The sequence below is a fragment of the Pseudoliparis swirei genome, chromosome 11 (genome assembly GCF_029220125.1).
Source record: "Pseudoliparis swirei isolate HS2019 ecotype Mariana Trench chromosome 11, NWPU_hadal_v1, whole genome shotgun sequence".
Taxonomy (NCBI): Eukaryota; Metazoa; Chordata; class Actinopteri; order Perciformes; family Liparidae; genus Pseudoliparis; species Pseudoliparis swirei.
The window spans coordinates 13,980,538-13,992,694 of record NC_079398.1 but is presented as its reverse complement, the minus strand read 5'-3'; positions in this window follow the sequence as shown (position 1 = coordinate 13,992,694).

Below are 12,157 nucleotides of genomic sequence, written 5' to 3'. Positions count from 1 at the left end.
CGGTGCGGTGAATCGACGCAGCAGTCTGGTCCCGAGGCCCACGAACCCCGGCGTACGACTTGGGATCTTCCCGGCCTCCATCTCCCCTCGAGCAAACAGCAGGGTGCTGTGTCCGCTGGTCAGGCCGAAGCTTCCCCTCTTCTGCTGCTCTCTTCTGCTCGAGGTGGCGACGTCGTTAGCCTCTTCTCTCTGGGATTTGACATGCTCGTCGAGTGCTCTCGCCGGCTGACTTTTGCCATTTATAAGAGGTTTTGGTGCCAATACCTTTCTGTCAGCGTCATTCGTCAGGCCGCCGCGGGTGTTTCCATGACTTTCCACCTCGTCTATCAGGCATCTCTCATCCTGTAGCGAGGCTCTCTTTAATTTGCTGGTCGACAGGTTGACGTCACGCACATCACCCTGATAGGACTGCTTTCTGCTGCTCAGAAGATCGAGGTTAAACGACTTTACTTTTCCCCAGAGAGGAAAACTTGTTTGCTCCTGGAGTCCAGTGTCTCGGCTGACATTTTTCTGGCTTGGCTCAGGCAGAGAGTTCAGTGTTTGTGCTCTCAGCTCTTGACGCTGGCAGTTCTGCAGTTGTTTGGCAGTGAAGAGGACACTGTGATCCCCCGCAATCTTGCTTTTCTCAGTCTGAGGAGGCAGAACCCAGCTGGGGCGATTGTTGTCGTCTTGAGACTGGCTCCTGGGGCATCCGAAGCGGTTCCAAAGCCCACTGCTGTCTCCAATCTTTAGCTGTCTCTGAAACGCCCCAGGTGGGAGGTCTTCATTGTTATCCAGCTGCTTGGTGAACCTCTCCAGAACATGCCTCGGGAGCCTGTTAGGCAGCTGGCATTCTCTTTCACCGACGGTACCGGAATCAGCAAGTGGCTCATCTGTAACAACACCCCTCCTGCAAGGAAAGTTCAGAATCTGCACACACTGGTTGTGTCCAAAGAAGTTGGCCACCTCGATGGCGGAATGGCCCGCGTTGTTGATTCTGTCCAGCCTCAGTCCCAGTCTTTTGAAAGCACGGATCAGGAACTCCAGAATCTGGTTGTGCCCAGAAAAGGCAGCATACATCAGAGCGCTGTTTCCCCAGGCGTCAAAGACTTCTGGGTCAGCATTGAACTGCACGAGAAGCTTGACCACATCCAGGCTTCCCATCTCACAGGCATGGCTGAGGGCAGTCCGACTGTCCTCATCCTGGCAGTTGACATCTGCACCTTTCTCCAGCAGGAGCCGGGTGAACTTGGCCCTGGCACCGGGGTCTTGCAGGCGAACGGCGTACATGAGCGGGGTGCGGTTGTTTTCTGTCTTGGAGTTGATGATCCGTCCGTCCAAGGCGTCCAGGATGAAGCGTGCGAGGTGAACTTTACCACCGTGCATGGCATCGAGGAAGGTCTTGGTGCCAGAGCCCAGGCGTAAATCTTTCGGCCGCATCATTTTTTTGAACTGCTGCTTGCGGAGCCGAGACTTCAAGTGAGACGGGAGGTGACAAATTTGAGTAGAACGTGTGCGGCAAGTTCTCGGAGAATCTCCGTGTTGACACTGAGTGCATTTACCTCAGAGTAAGACTCAGAGAGGAGCTGCAAGTGTTTTATACCTCCCTCTCCACATGCCCTCCCCACGTTGCCAAGGAAACAAACGTCTGAGGACCATTATGCAGCGGCAGCATCCATTCAGCCCGAGCACTCTCTGCCTGGAGAGAAATATATGGTATTTGAATCGAATACTGACTAAAAGAGAAAAACATGGCCAGTGTTTTTCATGTAAGGTCTGAAAGGTTAACTCAAATGCAGCACTTTTACTTTTCTTTGATGCAAATCAACTAAATTAAAACAATTCCTGCTGATAATAATATAATAATGATAATATTACAATACAGAACATGACAATCCAGCATTTTATGAAACTTATGAATGAGGGCATTATGTTGAGTCTCATTTGAAGACTATACTGACTATACTGAGGGAAGATTGAAGGCTTTGAGAAATCTCTTCATAGAAAAGGAAGGACAATTTACATTTAGATTTTGTGTCTTGCCAATATTCCTCTTAAATACTGCATCCATCCTCCACCCTGTGCTTCGGCTTTCAGTTTTCTTCAACCACAAATCAGAATCCAGTGCAAATTGAAATTACAGCAACTCTATTGCGTCTTGACTTTCTTGTGGTTTAAAAAAAATAACTTAGACGAAAGGTCTTTTTTTAGTAAATCTCCACTCGAAAAAGGCATTGAAAGTCTAATGTAATGCACAAGTCTGCTTGTTGTTATGAGGACAGCATGATTATCTGTTGCTTTCTGAGGGAGTACTGGAAATGAATGTCGAATACCCTTGTGATGTGTTTGTTATGGTATGAAGAGTATGCGTATCGTCGTTAGCCTTGTTAAGCATATTAATTAAATAATTCATACATTTTTGTAATTACTCCAAATTGCTTACAGCCCTCATACTTATTAAATTGACTTCTATTAACGTCAAAATCACCACATTTAATCACTGGTTTATTGCATCTTTTGCCAAGGCTTGCGTACACAAACCCTTTAGACAGCTGTTTCTCCTCCTCAAGACCAGCATTTCTTTTTAATTGCTCATATAAATCTCAGCAGGGCTAAAACTGTGCCAAACAGTAGAGGTGAGAGAAACATTGCCGGGGTCCCGCCTTTCTCACTGTTCACCATCCGGCTTCATCAAACCCTCAGCGGGTCCTTTATACAGCAGCGAGAGCCATTCAGTAGCTAAACAGCTGATATCAACAGAATGACACTTCCTCCTGTCTTACAGTGAATGGGGGCTATTATGTTTATACTGGCATATCTTTTACATCATAAAGAAATATCTTAGCCATATATTTTTATAATGAGGTCATATAATGTCAACATCTCAATAGGCTTACATTCTTATAATGCCATAGATGCCACGTTATGTGCTCAGGGTGATGCTCTGCCTTCAAAGCATACACACACCCATCAGAAGGAAGTCGTAACTCAATCCAGATAATACAATAATAAAACTGAATGAATGATAGAAGTAGGCCTGTGAGATGAAGGGAACATACGGCTCTGTTTGTGATGAAACAAGAATAAAAGTATACAGCCATGTGAGCAGCTCTGTGAGGCTGGACCGGTGTGACGTGTCACTTTGAGATAAAACGTGACGTCAGACATTACCAATGCTAACATGGTGTTCAGATGGCTTACTGTTTACCCTCTTGGTTCATCTTCAGCCTGGTATAGCATGCTAGAGGCACTGAATGACTCGACCAAGTGTCATGGCAATGAATGTTTATGACTCAAAAGTGTGAACCTCATGGTGGCGCCAGAGGAAAAATCAGCCATTAGGATTCATCCTCTTGAGATCATGAATGTCTGAACAAAATATCTCGGCAGTCCATCTAATAGTTCCCGGAATGATCTTGCAGTCGGATAATAGAAGGCCACAGTATATTATTGCCCAGCAATAATTTTTCTGAATGCTGAGCTATTCAATTATGCTTAAACGTAAAACCAATACCACCGCTGCAGCTGTACCCTTCACATATCGAAGTCATATTCTGAGCCTGTACAAGCATATTATGATGGACATTAACAGCTGTTGGACTCGGGGCAATGTCTTAGAGTTTTAGTCATCACAGTCCCAATTTAGCCTTGTCTTTGAGATTTTAGCTGAAGTCTATTGAAGGGTATCTTGGTCTCTGGAATTGTAACCCTATGTTCAGAGATGCCATTCAGCACACCGCTGTTGTACGGAGCCATTTATTGAATTATGTGTGATCATTTTAGTTTGAATGAGTCTCACCATTGATCTCTGACTGTCAAGCAGTCATACAATCACATTCAAAGTATCTCGCTGCAGATGTGCCTTGTTCTCTTAATATTTAATGTGACAATAACTGAACCTCTTGACCTTGTTTGCTTTATCTATACCAAAGGTGCATCGTGCTCTTTAGCCAAGACATTCCAATCATTACTGCTAGGTGGATGTAGTCCTTTTTGTGTAACCTGCATGTTGATAAAGTGCCACATCACAGGTTCTTGACGGTGACTGTTGAAATGTCCCATATCACCTCCTACAAAAAATTACCATACATCCCGTTTTCCAGAGCAAGTATACCCTGCTAATGATGTAACTCTGCCTGTCGTGTATACAGGAGATTAAATGTATGCTGACAAAAGCATCCTAGAAAAAGGCATTGAAAGTCTAATGTCATGCACAAGTCTGCTTGTTGTTATGAGGACAGCATGATTATCTGTTGCTTTCTGAGTACTGGAAGCATCCTTTTTGTTTTGACAAGACACAAGAAAGGTTCTGGATTAATAGATTACCCATTTCTAAAATTGTCCTCTCTCTCTCTCTCTATATATATAGCCCTAGTATATATATATACTAGGGCTGTCAGTCGATTAAAAAAATTTAACTAATTAATCGCACTTTTTGAAATTCATTAATCGCGATTATCATCATTCAAAAAATTAATTGCTTCATATTATGTCAAATCAAAATCCAATCATCTTTTTCTTTCTGTAAAAAGATATACACGTAAGGCAGTAACGACCAATTCCAATATCATGACATCGTGAAAATGAAAAGAAAAGTATCCCTCCATGCATGTCAGAAAACTCACTCTCCCATGAGGTGAAAGGTGAAAATCTAAAAAATAGAATTTACCAAACTGAAATTAATGCAATTGTGGATAGAATATTCAGAATGTGAATGAGTTGGTACCATGAGACGTGTTAATTGGTCAGATGTATGCAATAAAGCAGAGATGTCATGGTAAATACCTGATCTCCCATTCATTGTGGGCATGGCCCAAGCAGTAGCCCCTTTGAATGCCTGATCAGATATTAAAACTGGTGTCAAGTTAAGGTGTTATCCGCAGCCCTAAATGTCTTAATGAGCCACTGGGGAGAATGCACTGTCAGTGACACAAATACAACAGGCTCTCTTCAGATACAGTTGTGAATGGAAACTAAACACAGAGCTGAACACCCTTGGTAACTCCACTTAGCTACGACACCTGGGACTACAATGGTGCATTCGGAGGGGGTAAGAACATGGAGTTCATTTGGGAGCCAGATTCAACAAGGCCCATTCATTGTTCCGGAAAATGTTTTGTTACCAGTGCCTCAACATGCCCGTCATCCTCCGTGGACTACATCTTCTGCCTGCTAATTGAACACAATTAAATTAAATGGTTTAGGCTCTCACCTGCTTTGCACGGCAAAAAAAAGAGGATGCAACTGTGACCTTTGTTTTTTAAAGAGTAAAGTATTAGCAGCGAAGGTCAAAGTAACTCAATCAAGTTTAAATCTCGAACCTGATGAGATCTCACGACGCTAGAGCATGTCACCTTTATTACAGACTTCTTGTTTCTGCCTGACGACCACGTTTCATATCACAAAAGAAGACAATCTGACTTTGTTCCCGTACAGTCACGTATCATCTCAACACAGGTAGCTCTGTCATTTGAGCAGCGGGGGACTACAGCTCCCGCTGGGACATCAGCACTGAGTTGATGCATTCGTATTCAGCCAGAACAATCATGTGTCTATTCAGCCCCTCTAATGCACTTTGATTTGATACAAGGACACGGTGGTCTTGGATGTTGCACGCCTTCCCTTCCAGGAAAGAGGCAGCAGCTGGCCCGCTGTCACTGTGTAACCATGGCGTGCTTGTATCATCTCTAAGGTGGAGGCGAGGTCACTGTCGCTGTCCCATAGCAGAGAGAAAACATCATGTTTAAGGACTGTATCTTTTTAAAGAAACTTCCAACTTTAGTGTTTGTTTCCTGATTTAAAATAATGTAACAAAGGCAGACATTATTCAATTCTTCTCTTTCTTGCAAAAGACTAAATATAGATAGTGAGGCAGAGCTGGAGTGAGGACAATTACATAGAGTTACAGGGCTGTAACAGTTTAGCTCCACGCCTTCCTTTTTGTAATAGTTGTTTTCATCCTGTCACACCATCTCGTCAATCCAACTCCCCTCACCTGCCTCTGATCACCTCGTTAGTCCCTCATTCCCTTCACCTGGTCCTCACGCCCTTCTCACCTGCAGCCCATCCCCTCATTAGTCCCTCACTATTTAGCTCCCTCACTTCCACTTGTCCTCTGCCAGATTGTCTTCTGTTTTCGTGCCAAGTTCTCCAGCGTTATTAGAGTATATTCCTGACCTGCCTGTTCTGACCCTGCCCTGACCTCTGATTCTCTGCCCCGCCCCTTTTTGGACTTGTTTGCTTCTTCGACTGATCTCCCGGTTTTGACCCAGCCTGTTTCCAACCAAAGACAGTATTCTTTGTTACTCCTGTCTGAGTCGTGCTTGTGGGTCCACTCTAATAGTGTCGTGACATGGGCTGCAGCTGAAGACCCTGACAGCCCACCAGGAGCTGCCACTCACAGGAGCCACTGATATGTTATTGACCATGAGGCGGGGTCCTCGGCGCCTTTGATTCCTCTGCTCTCATCAATTAGTGCCCTTACTCAGGCTTCCTGCAATCAAGTGGTAAACGGTATGCAGTTCCCTCAGCCTTCGGATGAAGGCAGCTCTAATATCAGCTCTCAGACTGAGACATTTAGCACAACAGAGAATGAGTGCCTACATCGTGACTGGCCTGTGTTCTTTCCCCATTGCAAGTTAATACAGACAGAATATTTGGTGATTTTGCATAGATGAGCCAATAAATGATGTATCTAAAAAAAAAAAGCACACGGTATCTGCACACTGCGAGTTGTCATAACTTTGTAGCAACATTAGCAGCACGTCTACTAGGAGAGCGGATGATGGGTCGGTCTACCACCCTGGCCTTGATGAGAATATCTCTGCTGGATGGACTGTCATGAAATATGATACGGTCATTTATGTTCCCCTCAGGATGAGTTGCTATAACTTAGGTGATCCTCTGATCATCAGGTCAACATTTTCATTTAGACATTTGGTTTCTGATCACTCTGGAAACCATTCAGCCTAATAAGTACATTGTGTTTAGTGCTAAATGGTAGCATGCTAATACACTAACCTAAGATGGTAACCATGGTAAACTTACCTGCAGAATATCACATTTTGGGAAATACACTTGCTGAGAGATATGAGAATATCGTTATGAGAATATTGTTACGAGAATATCGTTATGAGAATATCAATATGAGAATATCGAAGAATATCGATACGAGAAAATCGATACCAGCTAGTCCTGGGATTTGACGAGCCCAGCTTCAAATATAAACTGTAAGCCGGAGGAAACAGTGAGCATTTCTCTGTCCGAAACTTTCAAAAAATTTCAATCATTGTGAACCTGTTTGTAAACTTCCAGCATTTAGATCAAAGCACAGCTGCCCAAACACATGTTCTGACTGCTGAAGATCCTTCTGGGTTAAAAGTTCACTTGGGCGAAACACAATTACATCCAATGATCTTCCTGCACATCAATTTTCAAATACACACACAGCTTAAATTCAGGTTTAATATATGCATATATGACACATTTCAAGAAAGAGCAGACTTGTTCATTGTGTTTATCTAAAAGACCACAGTAACAGACAACGCATGTCTCAGATGTGTCACTGTTGTCCTGTTGAACAAGAGGACTTGAATCCCCCCAAACACCCCTGTAATCTATCAGGACTGACGGAAATTCCTTTCCTGGAAGTGGAAGAGATGGAGGACCAGAGAGTTCCCTCTCCATCTCCCACCTGACAGGCCCTATTTGTGGCCTTGCGGGCCCACTCGCCTCTGACAGCACAGCAAATTGTACAAATGGATATCAAATGTATTTATTTGATGGCCACATTGTGCGGAGATTGCTAACACTCAGCCGCACAGAGCGTAAAGCTCTGCCACGCGGTCACATCCACAAAGGAGGAAGCAGCAAATTATAAAGTTTGGCAGTGTCAGAGCAGAAAACTGTGGAGGCTTTAAGACAATACCTGTAACAGTTTAGCTCCACGCCGTCCTTTTTGTAATAGTTGTTTTCATCCTGTCACACCATCTCGTCAATCCAACTCCCCTCACCTGCCTCTGATCACCTCGTTAGTCCCTCATTCCCTTCACCTGGTCCTCACGCCCTTCTCACCTGCAGCCCATCCCCTCATTAGTCCCTCACTATTTAGCTCCCTCACTTCCACTTGTCCTCTGCCAGATTGTCTTGTGTTTTCATGCCAAGTTCTCCAGCGTTATTAGAGTATATTCCTGACCCTGCCTGCCTGCCCTGACCTCTGATTCTCTGCCCCGCCCCTTTTTGGACTTGTTTGCTTCTTCGACTGATCTCCCGGTTTTGACCCAGCCTGTTTCCAACCAAAGACAGTATTCTTTGTTACTCCTGTCTGAGTCGTGCTTTTGGGTCCACTCTAATAGCGCCGTGACAATACCAGATGCCAGGTTTCATTTCACCTGATGTCCCGACTGCTGACACACCCATATCTTTTATCAGGTCGCCTCAGTCCATCACTTTATGGACTTAGAGTTAAAAAGAATCCCTTTTTGTTTTGTGATGAACTTTTTAGCGGTTTAAAATATTTCACACGTCTATTTTAATACACTGAATCTGAGATGGCAACATTTACAACAGAGGAAGAGCATACCCGTCAGACATCACCTCAAGAAACAATCGCTCTGTCGATGGAAACCCTTCATGCTCCCCTGAAGGAACTTCATTTCTTTGTAAATGAACAAAGGGTCCTGAGGCTCACGACTCTGCCTTCTCTCCACCACGTCCTCCGCCACTCACGTTCATCAGCGTTCATCTTCTATCTGCTCACGCTGGCTAGTGTTGCTCTCTGACTACAAGCATACATTTCACATAATTTGAGCCGCCGGTAGGACTCTTTTTTTCTTTGCAATGAGCCACTTTGTGACTCACCTGTTTAAAATGCATTACATAAAATGCATGTTGTCATGTGGGTGTTACGGCGACTCGTAACATTTTCCATACCAACCATTCCTACATTTACTGCTTTATAGAGTAGAAATGCAAAAAATAACAAAAATAATAGTAATAATAACAGTAATAATAATAAATTATGTGTAAAAATGAACTGATGATTGTGGCATGCTTGAACTGGCATGAGGTCTTCAGCTGCCACCAGGTGCACGGACTCAAGAATGGGAGCAGTCATCGCAGATCAAATCAGGCATCTTTACACTTACATAACGGTGCTGCCAGCTGCCGGTATTCTGACAGTACTCTTGAGTCTCGGTCCTTTTAGCTCACAGTGGGACAGACGCTCTCGCCTCAGAGAGGCTGGGACGGCATTGGATATATCACCAGGCAACTGGGTAGAGAGCCAGAGCAAGAGCAGGCCTGATGGCACGAATGTAAAAAAAAAACCTGAGGAGTGTATCAGAATTCAAGTAGCCATGTCTGGCACCAGCTTACAGTATGTGGGAGTCTATGTGTGTTCGTGTAGTTGTGTGAGGGTAATTGTCTAAATGTAAGCACCGTATCCTCAACACACATTAACAAGTGCATCTCTGAGAAGGTGGAGGTGCCTCTCGATGCTCATGTGATACACATGTGACTGCATGGAGATGAGCCTCCTGGAATACTCATTAGTCTGCTAATCCAATGCCATAACCATGATTTATTTGGGATTGTGTAAAATATTCTGGAACAAAAAACTACTTCCTGCAGCTTGGTAAAAGAATGCATGCAAATCATGAATATGGGAATCAGTATATTACAGCGATCTCCACTCCTGGCAATGGATGTTTTGCTCTTCCAAGTCACTGTAAGTGAATGCAGCCCACACACACACACTCACACACACACACTCACACACACACACACACACACACACACACACAGACATGCAGCCTGTGACGGTGCAGCTTCAGCAGGTGGTGTGTATGTGGGTGGTGTGTGTGCTGAGTATTCATCTAGGTTGGAGTATTCATCTAGGTTGGAGTATTCATCTAGGTTGGCATACACTTCAAGCCAAGATGGGCTATAGATCATAAGTGTCCACCTTCTGTGGGTCAGGCCGGCTCCTTCACACAGGAAACAGCAAGAGGACAAGAACAGGAGTTCACTCTTCTCACGTGCTCTACACAGTGTCCTCATTCTTTGTGCTCATCCTAAAACACACAATTTGTATTCTCCGCTATTGTTCTTTTAATTTTTAATTTTGGAACATTGTGCTGAATTGAGTCTTTAAATTGCAGCATGCAAACCACTCTATAGGGATTTTGCTATATTATTTATTTCATCCTGCACTTTTACCATCTCCCAGTTTTTAGTTTAACATTTCTATCTGAACATGCATGCAACCAATATCACATTAGTTCATCTTAACATCTGCTTCAGTGGATACATGTTGTGTGTGTGAGTGTGTGTGTGTGTGTGTGATCAGAAGCACTTCCTTCCTTCTTTTGGCTCTCCAGCCAAGTGTTGCCTGGTGGCAAAGCTCCTGCTCAGGCCTTCCCTCTCCAGCTGGTATGAGACCGAGCTGCCTGAGTTGTCTTATGTAAATTTATCAGCCCGGTGATTCAGGGCTAAATGATTTCACACTCCAAACCTCACAGTTCATCTGCGTTGTGCATGAGGTGGCAGGACTCTCAGGCACAAGCTGTGTCTCCCAGAAGTTGTTTATTTCAGTTCTGCCACTTTTAAATGTCAATCATGTAATTTAATTCAGAAGATTGGTGTCACACAGAAAAGGAAATAAGAAATACAGACAGATTGCGAGTCCGGGGGAAGCTGTGTTCATTAACAAATGCATGTGAGCAGGGGCGGCCCTAGCACATTTGGCGCTCTAGGCGAGCTTCACTCGCCCCCCCCCCCCCCCAACAAAAAACGATTTTGCATTTTGCCCTGCAAGACTGAATTTCTTTCAAATAAACAGAACAACGATCGCAACAATGAACAAACATTAAATAAAGAACAAAATCCCTGAGAAAATGTCACGTCTGTGCTGAACTACGCTCCGGCCACGCCCCCCTGATCAACGGTGCACATTCACTCCCTCGTCGCCTGCAAATAATGTTTTTTTTGTTTTCTGTTCTGTTGATGGCTGGCAAACAACAATCTTAGAAGGTCTGGGTCACTTGTGGCACATATTATTCACTAATTTTAAGCAATCAATCTACCTGAACAAAATTAGACAAAACGGAATTCACCAATATGTGAAACGGAACATTCTTTTTTTTTTTTACGGAAAATCATTGACGCTATTCTTAACAGTAGTGCTTTATTCATTGCAAGAACAAGAGTGCAAAGTGTACACTATAGAGTCAAAACAAATAAACAACTTAGTTAACAAACAATAATAATAACAAACAATACAATAATATATGTAAATTTAAGAGTGTTAAATAATGAAAATATAACATTAATATATTGGTTGGAGATATAGAGAGGGGCGCAAAAAAAACTGCCCAGCAACAAAAAAACTGTTTTGTTTGTTTTTGCGCCCCCCTCTGAATGGCGCCCTAGGCGGCCGCTTATACCGCCTGTAGGAAAAACTGCCCCTGCATGTGAGTGTAAACACTTGAAAAAATACGTGGCTCTAATTGATATGACAGATTGCCCCAATCTCCATCATTCAATGTCCCATAAATGTAGCTGAAATAGATTAGTAACATTTGTCTTTCAAATTATTCTCGTTTGCATTCTCTCCAGTCCACGTGGCTTTATTGCGGCTGTGTTTTAGGAAGAGCACTTGTTCCAGCACAGATCTCATGGTAGTTGGAGAGCAAAGGCATCGCAATTACGTGGATTATGAATAACAATTATTAATCATCATTAGTGCCATAATTTGCCAAATTACTCTGTCTGGTGTAGAGGTTTGAGACGAGAGAGAGAGGGAGAGAAAGATAGAGAGAGAGTTATGGAGATGCTCCTTGACAGTCATAACCGTCCTCCAAGCACCACTTTCCCACCGCTGATTGAACCCCTGGACTTTCTGATTGCAAAGAGCACGTCTAGATCGTGCTTCTCTTGTGTTCCCATCCGCTGCTTTTATGTCAATATTAGAAGTCATGAACGTTGAGATAAACAGTTTGTTGAGCTAATTCTGTCAGGAGACAGGTGTCACGTCTAATTGTGCTTTTAGCGATAACTTTGCAAATTAAAAATGGGCATAAAAACAGATGGATGGAAACACACTTACTGGTCTAAAGAGAAGCATTCTGTGTAAGCCCAGGGTTGCCAGTCTGAGTCGGACCAGCAGAACATGTAAGTG